The sequence below is a fragment of the Zingiber officinale genome, chromosome 4B (genome assembly GCF_018446385.1).
Source record: "Zingiber officinale cultivar Zhangliang chromosome 4B, Zo_v1.1, whole genome shotgun sequence".
Taxonomy (NCBI): Eukaryota; Viridiplantae; Streptophyta; class Magnoliopsida; order Zingiberales; family Zingiberaceae; genus Zingiber; species Zingiber officinale.
Window position 1 is genome coordinate 124,548,058 of NC_055993.1, and position 15,229 is coordinate 124,563,286.

The following is a 15,229-nucleotide window of genomic DNA, read 5'->3' on the forward strand; positions in this document are numbered from 1 at the left end:
TGTGATTGACAAGATAAAAGATATTTGTCGAACATTTGTGTGGTCCTCAAAGCACCCGCCCATTGCATGGTCTAAGCTTTGTTTATCTAAACACGATGGAGGCTATGGGCTCCGGGACCTTCTTGCATGGAATGAAACATTATTGAGCAAATTATAATGGAATATTCGAGCAAAAATTAATTCGCTTTGGGTTAAGTGGGTACACAAACATTATATGTGTTGTGATCCTGTCCGAACGCTGAGTCGACGGACGCTGGGGACGTGGCGCTCTCCTCTATCTTCGACCGGCTGCGCAAATCTCCGGCGAACCTGCAAAGAAGTCGGGTCGGGAGGGGTTTCCAGGCGACGACCCTCCGACGCTCAAGTCAGGCAAGAGGAAAACGATGAAATGGCTTCCAGAATCAGAGATCGCATACCTCCGGTGAAGTTTGTGGGCTCTTATATAGAGCTCTAGTGAGGCTTGTGCACACCTGTCGAGGCGTACACGTGTCATTTACCATACCTTAGTATGAGCTTACCAGAGGAGCATGCCTGACACCATACTGCTATAGTCTGAGCACCTCTCTGATGGGACAGCGGAACCTTCCGTCGTAGGATTCTGCGTATGGCCTGGTCGTCGAACATGCCTGTTGTCAGAAGATGTTCCTCAATGTCCCCTTGTCCTTGTCTCCTTTTTCCCCGAGCCAAGCGTCCATCCGCTCGGCAAGCATTGGTCCGACTGGGCGTAGGTATCGGTCCGACCGGGAAGATTCCACTCCCTCGCGTGCTCAACTGAGACTGTTCCTTCACAGCATTGCTGCTTTACGGCTAGGCCGAGCGGGCTACCCGCTCGGCCAGGCGACCTTGTTCACCATGAACTTCGGAAACCCGACTCCCCGTCGGGCTGTCTTTGATTCCGCTCGGTCCCGTTCGGCCGATCGACCCACCTCGTTTCCAATCGGCCGGAACTCATGCTGACCCTTTTGACTTTTGACCTCCACGTGGCGTTGACTCGCCTCCAGAGGGGGTCCCCCGACCTTACTGCCGGATCATGTTGGGATTGCAAGGTTGCAAACATAGTTCCGCATTGAAAACACATGGGAAAGATCATGGATTTATAAGAGAAAAGATATCTTCATTGGAGTAAGGCCTTTTGGGTAGAGCCCAAGAGCAAAACCACGAGTGTTTAGGCCCAAAGTGGACAATATCATACCATTATGGAGATATCTAAATGCTTTTCGATCCTACAATTGGTATCAGAGCCCGGACTGTCAGAAGGTTTAACCGCTGACTATGCACAAGAGCTATGATCTGATTGAACCATGTGAGTATAATATTGACCTCGAACAAAGAAAGTGGGGGATCCTATATTTGGATCAAGAGGACCAAACATCAGGCAAGAAGTCCTAGTTGTGCCTAGGCAAGGAAGTCCTAGTAGGTCGGGTGGACCAAGGGGTAGGAAGACCTAGTGGGTCGAGGATCGGACGTGGGAAGCCTATGGTCCTTTGTTTGAGGGGGGAATTGTTAGGGTTGCGAGGTTGCAAACATAGTCCCACATTGAAAACACATGAAAAAGATAATGGTTTATAAGAGAAAAGATATCTCCATTGGAATAAACCCTTTTGGGTAGAGATCAAGAGCAAAACTATGAGGTCTTAGGATCAAAGTGGACAATATCATACTATTGTGGAGATATCTAAATTCTTTTCGATCTTACAATATGAAGGGTGCAGATTTTTGTCATGGCAAAAGAAGAAGTCGGGCTCTCCTTTAATCAAGAGGCTATTAGAAATCCGAAGCAAAATACTAGTGGCATCAAGTGGTGTGGGAGAGACAAATATGAGAATGATGGATTGGTTTGTTGGAATAGGAAATGGAGTTACAAATTGATACAATTTCTTCATGCCAAGGAGACCAGAAGTTCCATGGAAGTCTATGCTGTGGAGGCCGAAAATTATGTCAAAGCATCGCTCCACACTATGGATGCTAGCTCATAGGAGGTTGAGGACCAAGGATAGAATGGAGTATGAACCAAGCAAGGAGTGTGTCATGTGCCGACAACAAATGGAATCGAATCATCATGTTTTCTTTGAATGCTCGGTGGCTTGCGAGCTTTGGTGTAAAGTGAAGCGATGATTGGACATCAAACAAAACTTCGAAGGACTTTAAGGAGTTACATCAGATTTTTAGAAGACATTACAAGGGTGGTGGCTGGAAGATGAAGGCATCGCATCTAGGCATCTCTAGCTTAATCTACTATATGTGGAAAGCAAGGAATAGGTGTCAGTACCAAGACATTACGTTGGATGTGGATTGGTTATTTCGGAAGGTCCAGATACGTGTCCACAAATTTGTGGACCTAAAACTTCCATAGTCTTCAGCACTTCCAAATTGAAGGATCGGTCGAGACATGAATGACTGACCGGGCATGTATGGCTGATCGAGATATGACTGTGTGTGCAGTGTAACAAATTGGACAGCTAATACCCGACCGGGACATGAATAACCGACTGGGACATATAGCCAACCGAGACATGAATGGATGGTCGGGACATAGATGCAGACTGGGGCATGAATAGCCGACCGGGATATGACTATGTGCATGCAGCGAAACAAATCGAGCTACTAATACCCAGCCGGAAAATACAGCTAAAGGAGATGGTCAAGCAATGGAGGATAGATAGAGGAGGTTGATCGGCTAGATGGTTTGTATGACTAGACAGGGTAAATGATGGACCGGTTCAAATGGCTGACCAGATTCTCCATGCATGGTCAGTCGATCTGATGGTTGATCATGATGATGAAGAGGCAATAAAACTGACTGAGACATAGATGGCAGACTTGGGCTTGAATGGCTAGCCGGGATATGACAGTGTGCGTGCAGCAAAACAAACTAGGCTGCTAATACCAGGTCGAGAAATACAGCTGAAGGAGCTGGCTGGGCGATGGAGGTTTAGGTCTTCCGTAATATTTTTATGAGATGCTTTGTAAACATCACAATGGACGGATTGTGCCATGTGATGCATGATGGTGTGATAGTTTGCATGAGTTTGTAAGAGTATCGAATGGTGATCAAGGAATTTACCTTAATTGTAGAGGATAAACTCCTAGCTGCCTTGTATGGTTTGACTTGCAACTTGGGAGACTTTACCTCAAAAATCAGATTTTATACATATATACCTATTTCTGTGAAAGAGCTCTCAGTGGGTCAAAACTCGATGTGTCCGAGCATGCCTCCCCCCGTACCTTGCCACCTGCACTAATGGTTAGTAGTCACCCGTAATTTACCTCCTATGTGTTAGCCTAAGGACGGGTTTGCGGGCTGCTGAGGTGAGTGAATCGCCTTTTGCCACATGAAAGAGCTCTCAGCCCGTTTAATACATCAGTGTAGCATGCGTGCGACCTAGAACATGGGTGTCCATTTTCTAGAGAGAGAAGGTCTAACTTCTCTCTAGGATTTTTGGTCATCTTCCACACGATGAGGTGAGTGACTTCTAGGCTTTTTCTTCAACGACTTTGGAAGACTCTTCCCCGGTTTACTCTTCCTCTTGGTGGCGGTTGTCCACTCATGGTGGACGATCTTTTCTCCGGTGTTTCTTGGGTGGAGTTGGATGGTGCCAAGGGGAATCCCACTAGCTATATCAGAGTGATCTTCTTCGGTATCAGGGTTATCTTCTCACTAGATATATCGATCATCTATTCGATAAATTTGTCCCTCTCTTCCCCTTCTTCTTCATATTTTCCTTGGCTTTCTTCTCCTTGGTTTTTTTTGGGTTCCCTTTCTTTCGCCCCTGTTCAGGTGCTAAAAAAACGAAGGCTCTTGGCTGGTCAAATTTCCATTGCAACATCCGTTGTGGCAAATTTCATTGCAAGACACGTCCTTGGAGTTTTTTTCCCAGCGAAAAGCTTCTCTCCGACCACCACGTTGCATGAAAGGGTTTCTACTTGGAAATGATTGTGCATTAATGGTCATTAATTGTAAATATTAATTGAAGTATTGTAATTTTGGAAGCTACTGTGGCATATTTGAATTGATTTCGGCTTGGGACATGCTCCTCACGTTGACGTTACTACTGATGAGGTGGCTCTAAGCCACTACCATCCTCATCAAATCTTGAAGCTATAATGCCCCAAGCAATATCGGTTGGATAGTTCTCTTCTCAAGTCATGATGCCACATCAATCAATCTTAAGATGTTGAGGTGGTAAATGAGTTGGCAAGTGACCCTCCAAGTCACCTTCCTCTTCTCCCAAAGAATTAAACCTCCTTCCCTCAAACAACCCGCTTACCTAACCTCATCGGAGAAGCTCACTCCATCACTGCTGGAGATGGTGAAGCTGATGTTCAATATGAAGCCGATCAAGTTCCACCTACTGATGAGAGGATTACTCAAGTAGAAGTTCTTTAAGGACAAAAGAAGTATGGTTCATGGGTCAACCTCTTCAAGGATAATCGACAGACTAACATGGCGACCCGATTATAACAATCTCAACCAACCAGGTAGCGTTTGAGTTTTGAGTATGAAGACATTGAGACTGTGGAAGATTCAGTTGGATTTTGTCTTGTTGGTTGTTTCATGGGGAGGCATCTAGGAAGGAATGAAGTCTCTTTCATTGCATCTAGATGGAGAGTGTCATATAAATTTTTTGTGCACAAAAGTGGTTGGGTTGTATATCGTTTTGATACATTGCAAGATCATGACGAAGTTCTACTTGGGGGACCATATTTTGCATATGGGATTCCTTTGTTTCTAAAGATTATGCCACATTATTTTTTGTTTGATGGGGATGGAAGGTATATCCCCGCTTGCGTACAAATTCATGCATTGTCATAGGATTATTGGTCCCCTAAAGTTCTTGAACTCATTAGCTCAGAGATAGGAAGATCGATGTATATTGACCCGTATAAGAGAAAGATTGACATATGCTAGGCTCTTGGTGGAGATCTCGGTTCATGATGAGAAAATAAGAGATGTTTCAATTACATTACCTACCAGTGCTCAACTTGACCTAAGGATCATTTATGAAGCAATGCTCGATTTTTGTGATGACTGTCGAAGACTTGGATATTGTAAAGAGGATTGCAAGAATTCCGACTGGAAATCGATACAAAATGACTGTTGTCCCAATCGCTCACAATCTACAAGAGTAAGGCAACAATTTCGGTATAGAAAAAGGCTATCAATTCCTACTCAAGGGCCTCCAGAAGCCATTGATAGCTCTCAACAACAAATGGATTGTGTTCTGAAACAAGACCTTGCATTAGCTACAACAGTTGTTGAAGAATTGGTTCCAAACGAGATAGAATCATCACTGCCCCATGTAGTGTTTGTTAGTCCAAATGTATCCGATCCTCTTTCACAACCAGCTATGGTATCACCCCTTCTATCCGAGAATAGAGTGACCTCATCATCAAATTCAATCGATACTCAAGCTGATATTAGGGAGGTTGCTGTGTATCAAGAGCAAATTGATTCAAATGAGACTACTTCTGTCACTTTAGGCATGGAGGACACGAACACTGTCATTTCGGATGGTACCTTCATCCCTCATTTGATTCCGGGACCTATTGTAGAAGAACATGAAGCAGAACTGCCATCTTCACCAACTTCAACTTTGGCACATGTGGAGACTCGACAAAATAGGAGGCAATTACGGGTTAGAGCGACCGCTCATCTCGTGGACGATGAAGATTACATCTTGGAACATTAGGGGCTTCCATAAAACCCTAAAACAAGGCAATTCAAGTTATAGCACTTATTGAAACCAAGCTTAATGAAGACTCCTTATATGTCATTATGCGAAGAAAACTCTCAGGTATGGGATGGAAAATAACTTCATTTATTATAATAGAGGTCGTATTTTGCTTCTATGGGATATGCATAGGGTCACTTTGGATGTTCTCAATACAACGGATCAATATATACATTGTCGTGTTCGTTGCTCAATTATGGCTCAGTCTTTTTTGGTGACATTTGTATATGGTCTTCATTCTATCATAACAAGGAGACCCTTATAGACTTCTCTTACCCTCTTTAGAGAAATGATTGCGGAACCTGGGCTCATTATGGGGGATTATAATTCACCTTTGACAATCCAAGACAAAGAAGGTGGGGAACCGGTTTCTAACTATGTAATACATGATTTGGAGTAATTTGTTGACACTTGTGGTTTAGTTGATCTTCGCTCTATCGGGTGTCGTTTGACATGGACTTGCAAGCTAGATTGTGCTATGATGAATTCACAATGGCTTGTTGCGGATTATGAAAGTTATGTGGAATTTACGTTGCCCCCACCCCCCCACCCCGCGTTGTCTATTGGACCACTCTTGTAGCATAGTTTCAACTTTTACAAGAGAGAGAGGATCCAATAGGCCCTTCAAATTTTATAATATGTGGACATTACACGATGGCTTTAAAGACTTGGTGGCAAATATATGGGAGGTACCCGTCTGTAGGATCGAAAAGAACGCTACAGGGGGGGTGAATAGCGATCGTCGAGAATTCGATTTTAAAAACAGAAATGCAATGAAAGAATAAAAGGCAATGCTAACACGACCAAGTTTTTTACTTGGTTTGGAGCCTTCAGTGACTCCTACTCCAAGGCCTGCACTCGCCGAGTGCTTTGATTGGCCAATCCACTAATAATTCAAAATTGGTTACAAATTACAAGTACAAGAACTAAAAAAATTTACAGACAATAAAAAAACTAATTAGAGCTGAAGTTCAATTGTCGGTGGAGCGTAGCAGCGTTGCGGGAGCCTTTTTAGAGCACCGAGCAGCAAAGAAGATCGTTGCAGTTGTTGTTGCAAAGCTCCGGGTCGAAGGCCTTTAAATAGGTCCGTTTGGGTGCCTGGAACCCCTCTAGGCGCTTGGACCACGTGTCATAGCCAATCGACGCGCTCCACGTCAACTTGTGGATGAAGTTTCGAGTCCAGGTGCCCATACCGCCTAGTTGCCTGTGGCTCGCCCAGGTAAACTGGATCCAAGCCCTCGGACTCCTTCCGGGTGCCCGGACTCCTTTTCTTCAGCAGCTTTCTCCCCTGCAGAAAAGGTTAGTCCTGGACAACCTAAAAATAGATTTTTCCTTGCAAAACAGAGTTAGCACATAATAGAATATGAGTAGTAATTAGATCCTGTCTCCCAAACATCAGGATCTAGTCAACGTCTCAGCTTAGATTTTCTAAATGGACCTAAGCTAGACCGACGCTTACAGTTCCCTCAATAGGAAACGCGTCTCCACTGGATCTCTCCTCCAGTTGCTTACTTTTACTTACCACTTGCTGTCACTCGACTTGCCTCTGACCCACCAGGTCTTCCCGCCAGTTGTCAGGTTCACAGACACAATTGGACTTTGGCCGGTTGTCAGGTCCCGCGAACCCAACCGGACTCCCCGGTAGATATCAGGCCCCGCGGACCTATCTAGACTTCACACCAACTATCGAGCCCCACAGACCTAGCTGGATTTCAGCCTGGTGGCATGTCCTTCAGAGCAGTCAACTCCTGCACACTTGGTAGAAGTGTTTAGACAAACAACTCATCTAACTTTAACTTATTTATCATACATCAAAACCAGACTGTTACTGTAACTTGCATCAACAATCTCCCCCTTTTTGATATAGTGACAATCCGGGTTAAAGCTAGAAAAAAAATACAATAAGCATAAAGTGTTTTAAAAGTGAGTTCAATTTTTCTAACTTAACCCACTATCCTTCCCCTTGGCATACATTAAAAAAAATGAAAGACATAGCAAGTTTCAAAGAATTATGGTCATGTAAGAAACTTTGAATACTAATTACTGTAAACAAACTTTACAAGTGATGTTAAATAAAAGCTCAGGTTCATTTGAGGGAGGAGCAAATATTTTAAGTAAATTTTCAAATACTTCAAAAGTAATAACTAAAATTTTACAAGTGAGTTTTCAAAATATTTCAAAAGTAATAACTTTTTAAGATATGGTAAATCTCAAAATGATTTTCAAATATTCAAATTTTTCTAAGTAAGACTTTCAAAAAAAAAATGTCTAAGTGATATTTTTAAAGGAAGTTTAACGCAAAACTTCTAAGGAATCATGCTTAAGAGCTTTGTTGAAATAAAGCATTGTAAAAAACTTCTTTAAGTTTCAAAAAAAAATTCAAAGTAAATTTCTCGAAATAATTTTAAACAAAATTTACTAAGTAAGAATTAGAAAAGGTGTTCATCAAATATATTGTTTTAATGTTTTAATACTTTTGTAGGAAACTATTTACAAAGTTAATGTAAAAAAAACTTTCTAATAAAGATTTTTAAGGTAAAAGATAGTCAAAAAAAATTCTTGAAAGTAATTTTCCTAACATCTTGAAAGTAATTTTTATACAGAATAAATTTTTAAAATATTCTAAAAATATTTTTCAAAGAGATTTTCAAAATATTTGCAAGGAACCTTTCAAAAAACTTTCTAAGGCAAATAAAAATAAATAAATTTCGAAATATGATTTTGAAAATAGATTTTTTTTCAAATGATGTATTTTCAAAATATTTTTCAAGGTGATTTTTTTAAAAAAAGTTTTGAGTAGTCTATTTCCAAAATATCTGAGTGATCTTTTTCAAAACTTTCTAAGTAATTATTTCAAAACTTTCAAAAATAAGTTTGAAAAAAAGTTTTTCTTAGAAAGATTGTTAAAATAATTTTACAAAAAAAAAATTAAAAAATAATGTTTTCGAAAAGTATTAAAAATATGTTTGAATCCATAATTTAATAAAAGGTTTTCAACAGATAAATTAAAGCAGTTTTCAAAAATACTTTCTAAGTCATCCATTTTTAAAGTAATTTTATAAATTTTAAAGTTTAATCACTTCAAATTTTCAAACATATAATTTTGAAACTTTGCAACAAATTTTAAAAATATTTTCAAAGAGTTTAAGCAAATTAGTTTTGAAATTAATTATTTTCAAAATAGTTGAACTCTTTCTCTCCCTTAAGTTAACACTCCCCCTTAATTTGTACTAGGGTTTGGGCATATTAAATTGTGCAATACATTTTCATGCCCCTTGCTCTCCCTTAACCTAGCATCATCTAGTTATCTTTATTAGCTATAAGAAGTTCTACTTTAGTGTCTAGGGAATTTACTATTCATAATATAGATGTTCATCAAATAGATTGTTTACAACTTATTATGATGGTTCACTTAAGTTTGATTAATCATAAATCAAAAATAACCTTAGATTTAGGTGTATTAAGTTAAAATTAAATTTTAGGTTAAATGAAATAATTTATTATTAATTCAATGATAGTTAATCATTATCAATGATTTATTGATTAACTTTTACTTGACTCAATCCAATAATTTACTACTTATTTGATTAAAACAACTTACATTTCATATTAACTGATTGAGTTAATAAATGAAAGTATTAGTTTTAATTTTAAGTTTTGATTATGTTTAACTTAAACAAATTTGGTGATTAAAGTTAAGTTAGGATTAACAAAATTGTAAGTTGAAATTTGTTAAAGTTAGTAAACAAGTTAAGATTCAATTTGAGTCCATCTTTAATTAATATAAATTAAGATTTAATTAAAGTAAAGTTAAAAAATTTTATTCATTGAAATTAAAGTTGATTAAGTTAAATAAAGATTAAGCATTAATTAACTTGTAAATTCAAGTTTGATCTAAAGTGCATTAGAGTAAAGTTAATATTTTAATTTATTAAATTAGGGTACTAATCAAGCTAAGCTAAATCTTAAATAATGTTAGACTAAATAATTAAATTTTAATTATGTACTTATTAATTGCTTAATAGAGTTTAAAATTTAAGTTAATTGAATTTTGATTGTTTGTTAATAAAGATTTAAGTTTTAAGTTAAGTTATTTTTTTAAAAAAAATTAAAATAATTTTTTTAATGGTATTTTTAAAAAAAATTAAATAATTTTTGAAAGATTCTTAAAATAATTTTTTAAAGAGTTTTAAAAAAACTTTTTTAAAAGATTTTTAAAATAACATTTTAAAGTATTTTTAAAAGAATTTTCACAAGAATTATTTTTTAAAATAATTTTTAAAACAATTTTGCAATAATAATTTTTTTAATAATTTATATATATGATACATTAATTAAAATATGTTTAATTATATTTTAATTTTAGTGTTTAATTAAATTAATATTGGTATTTAATTAAATTTAATTTAATTTGTTTTTATTTTTATTTTAATTAAAATTTTCTTTTATTCTATTTTATTTAGTTTTAATTTAATTTTAATTTTATTTTATTTTAGTTTATTTTATTTTATTTTTATTTATTTTTATTTATTTTAATTTTAATTTAACTTAATTTTAATTTAATCTTAAATCCTTAATCATCTCACCCGATCTATGTTTTTAATCAGGGAATCCTATAATTTTATGATATGAGTTAAGTTTAATTTTAGGGTTGGATTTAACTTTATGTTAAATTCAAGTTTAACTTTGGGTTCAACAAGTAGACATTATTTAAATAAACTTCTGGGCTAGGTGAGTCACCTGGACATCATTAGAGTAATCATGCCTTCTAGATTTTTCAAATAGTCTTATCCACTGAACCTAGTACAAAACTTTGGTCTAACTAGTTAGGATTCGTAAGGGGTAGCTTCAGTTAGTTCCACTAAGCCAAATGTACCAGATCGAGGTCATATCATCCTAGACATGCATAGATAGAGTTTCCCTAACCTACTATCATCCAAAATTTCACCAGTACAGTTGATCAAGTTAAACTTTTATCTCTTGTTAACTAATCATAATTACCCAACCGGGTAAACTATTATTGTGGAGGTACCAGTTAATTTGGAGTTTCTCCTTGAATTATTGAACTTTTAGTTTTATGTGAATTTGGTTTGATTCTTCTTGCTTGGTTAGACAAACTTTAGAAACTCTCTCTTTAAGTTTAATTTAATTAAGTTTTAGTTAAGGTGTAATTTGTAGTTTAGGTTGAATTTATGTTTTTAATTTTGAATTAATTAAATTGATTAAATTAATATTTTTAAAAAGAGTATACTTAATATTTAAATTTTCTTTTAATTTTAATTTTATTAAGTTACATAATAGAACATGAGTAGTAATTAGATCCTATCTCCCCGAGAGCAGGATCTAGTTAAGATCTCAGCTTAGATTTCCCAAATTGACTTAAGTTGGACCGACGCCTACAGTTCCCTCAACGGGGCACGCGTCCTCGCTAGATCTCTCCTCCAGTTGTTTACATTTTCTTACCACTTGCAGTCACTCGACTTACCTCTGCCCCACCAGGTCTTTCCGCCAGTTGTCAAGTCCGCAGACCCAACTGGATTTCGACCGGTTGTCAGGTCCTGCGGACCCAATCAGACTCCCCGCCAGATATCGAGCCCCACGAACCTATCTGGACTTTGTACCAGCTATCGAGCCCCACGAACCTAGCTGAATTTCCCACCAGCTCTAGAGCCCAGCGGACCTAGCTAGATTTCAACCTGGTGTCAGGTCCTTCAGACCAGTCAACTCCTACACACTTGGTAGAAGTGTTTAAACAAACAACTCATCTAACTTTAATCTATTTGTCATACATCAAAATCAGACTGTTAGTGCAACCTACCACTACAAGGAAAAAGTCTAACAACAACAATTTTTTGTCGTTGTCGTAGCTCCTTTAGAACAATTGTTAAAGGTCATGTTGTTAAAGGGGGTACTCAATGACAACAGTTTAAAACCGTTATCTTGAAGGCAAAGATAACAGTTTTACAACGATAAAAAATCGTTGTCTTTTTTCAGATAAAAAACAAAAAAAATAATATAAATTTTTTTTAGTATTATAAATCATTTAAAATACAAATTTGATAATAAAATTTAATATATAATTTTTTAACATTCAAAAATAATATTTACAACATTCTAAAGAAATTTTATAAACAACTAACATAATGGCAAGTACCGACACTAATAAAACAAAGGTAGACCAATACAACAATATGAGATTTTTCTACTTAGATGTCGATGAAGAGGCAGCACTATAGCTCCCATTACTCCTTAATCTGCTAAAGTCTCCATTTTTTGACTTTCTGGCATTCTTCCCAGTATCATTGAGAACTCCTACTCAAACAAATATATATATTACAAATTAGAAACCATAATTGTATGCCTAACAGATTGATATAAAGTTATGCTGGTGTAACCTCTTAAGTTTTTGTAAATTCATTTCAACCCCTCTTTGGCTTCAACACATGGCATGAAAAGTGTTAAACCATGAATAAGATTCTAAATTTAATAACTATAAACATCAATAAAGGGCTACTAGTTTAGAAAATCTATAACTTATCATAGCTTGCTAGTCGTTGCCGATTCTTGCTAACTCCAATACCAATATGTCTAGAAAATTAGTCAAAGGACTACATAACATTATGATCAAAATACTTTAATATAAAGAGTACGAGAGAACATGGTCCCATCGTGTATTATCGAGGAAATGAAAAAAAAAAAAAAAAGAGAGAAACCTTCTCATGAACAGATAAACTAGTATGACCATGGCCCCATCTTGTGCTACGTACATTACCAACCTGAACATCAAAACCACTATCTGCAAGGATGAAATCTAGTGACTACTTAAATGAATTCATGAACTATATGTCTCCACCCTATTCACATGAGAAGACAAAAGAACAATAATCTGGAAATAACATGAACAAATGTTCAAATTTGGGAGACATCTACATCAAAAGGATTTGAGTTAATACCTGAAAAGACCATGTTGGAGGAAAACCGAAGGGCCATGCCTTTCTCCCAAAGTAGTTTTCCCATGATAAACATGTTGAATGGACAAAAGATAACCATCTTTAGTCTCAACCTGCAATTTTCACTAGTTCATCAGCAGTTGGAGTTGTGTTTCGAGAAACTGAAGAAAAGTTTTTTTTTTTGCTAAACCATCAAGCTAGATAGTATCATCAAAAGAATCACTTAATTTTGCGCTAACTAATCATATTCATATAAGTATAATGGAAAAACTAATAACATAGCAATACTTTTCTCATCTTGATAAATCTGAAAAAAGATCAACAAAGTAAATAAATGAGAGAGAGATAGCATCCTGATTCACCATCTCGCTAAGCTTGATATTATCTTGAGGTATCAATCAAAAGGGAATCATCTAGTAAAATTGAGTTACTTGTATTATGACCATGCAACCATTAAGAAAAATCAAGATAAGAGAGTAAAACAAGATAAGATAAAATACATCTAACACAGTAGTTATCTAATGCACACAAAGAAGACAAGAATCACATTTTTAATCAAAATATTGATAAATTGTATAAAAGCAATCAAAGTCCTTAAAAGGGAACTTGAGGCATAGGATTACTAGAAAGTCACCTTTTCCCAATCTTGACATTGAAAACAACCAGGGTACTATCAAGAACAGTAACTCCAAGATGCTATGATTACTAGAGAATAAATTAAACCTTGTTTAAGACAGTCAATTTTTTTTGTACAAGTCCATAATCACAGTAGATTTCAACATTTTTTGGTTAACCTGTAGCAAAAAAATAATAGGGGCTAAGTTACTACTTATGAAAATTGTTTGGACTATAATAAAAAATGAAGTTACTATCGGAAGAAAGGTTTATATGCCCTACAATTAGAATAATAAAGTCTACAACAAGAAGCTATGTATAAGGTAATAAGCGGATTAAGTTGCAATGACAAATAACAAATTGTCATTATTTTCATATATTGCTTTATTGAAGCGGTTATTTCTTAATTGGATGATGCATATTTTAATCTTGTTAGATGTGTTTCATGTATTATTTCTAACACATGCATAGTGCCAAGACTAATGGTCATGGCTAAAGAGTTTTCCATAAATTATATGCCTATGTAATCATAAAAAATTAGAGCACATTATCATTATTGCTAAAAAAATAGAGAAAAGTATCATTATTATTATTTTTTTCTTCTGTCATTGAATAGTGAAAGGAAGGCCTACCTGTCTAATAAACATCATCAAAGCGAAGTAATTAATTACATGGAGGAACTTTGCTAAAGGTTAAAGCTAGTGCCAATAATTTCCCCACCAGAAACAAAATAATAGAACAAAGCAACTTAAAAGTGTAAGTACGTACAATAGAAGTACAATAGAAGCAGCATTCACTAGTTACTACAATAACAATAAAACACACAAAATAGAGAAAAAAATCCAAACATTTGTAACTTCTGCTATGCTCTGTTTTTTTTTCTGTCTTTTGGACTTTAAAAGTTAATTGTGTTATACAGGTTCTTGATCATTAAGCTCAATCTACTGCTTACCATCCACATTGATCGAACAAGGTAATAAAGCAGAGCTATTGCGGAGAAGATGGAAGCTCTTGACGAGAACAGAGTAGATGTATTCGCAAAGGCGGAGGACGATGTAGGTGGCAATGCTACCGATGAGGTCTTACATAATTAAGTAGGTGAGGGGCATCAAAATGATGGTGACTAAGGCGGGGATGGCTTCCCTCATGTTCTCCCATTCCACCTCCACTACCGTCTTCATCATCAGCACGCCCCCCAGCACCAGCGGCGGCCCCACCGCCCAAGCCGGAATCAATGCCAGGAGTGGCGTCAAGAAGAACAACAGCACGAAGTTGCCCGCCACCGTCAGGGCCGTCATCCATGTCCTTCCCCCTTCCTTTATCCTTGTCGATGAGTGATTTCAGTGCTCCCAACTACGAGCCTGCAATAAACTACGACGGAAGGACCCATGCTGGATTGGAAGGTCACCATGGCCGGGATACGCTTCTCTTCCTCCCCTATCGCTACTCCAGGTTGAGCAGCGAACGGCCGCTGCAAGAAGCCCGCCTCGCGAGCAGCCCGCCTCGCGAGCGATCTAGGCTTCTGTGAAGACGAAGGCAGTGAATGTTTTGGCGATAAAGAGAGGAAGAGGGGAAGAGAAATGGTTTGGCAATGGAGACGAAGGTGCTCGGTAAAGTTTGGGCTTGAACAGGTTTTAGGTTTTAGGTCTAAGGAATAAAACTTAAGGAAAATAAATATAGGAAAAGAAATAAAATAAATATAAAAACCTTTCATAGACAAAAACCAAAACCATTGTCGTAAGTCTGTATGATTTAAAAATTCATAAATTTTTAATAATATTAAATTTATTAAGTTTAAGTTTGCATGGTGTTAAAAGAATATGCATGCAAAAAAACATAATAATTTTTTAAAGAGAACGTCATTGTCTTAGATCTCAAATATGCACATAAATAATAGTTTAATAAAATTATTATTATTACTATGTAAGTAAC

General features: G+C 36.7%; 1 long non-coding RNA gene across 1 annotated transcript; it reads right to left on the reverse strand.

Moving 5' to 3' along the window:
* Window positions 1–11,774: 11,774 nt before the first annotated feature.
* LOC121977921 lies at window positions 11,775–14,929 on the reverse strand. The gene is made up of 3 exons (XR_006111091.1): window positions 14,250–14,929; window positions 12,686–12,795; window positions 11,775–12,044 (listed from the first exon to the last, which is right to left on the reverse strand). It is a non-coding gene; the product is annotated as an uncharacterized LOC121977921 (long non-coding RNA).
* Between the last annotated feature and the right edge of the window lie 300 nt (window positions 14,930–15,229).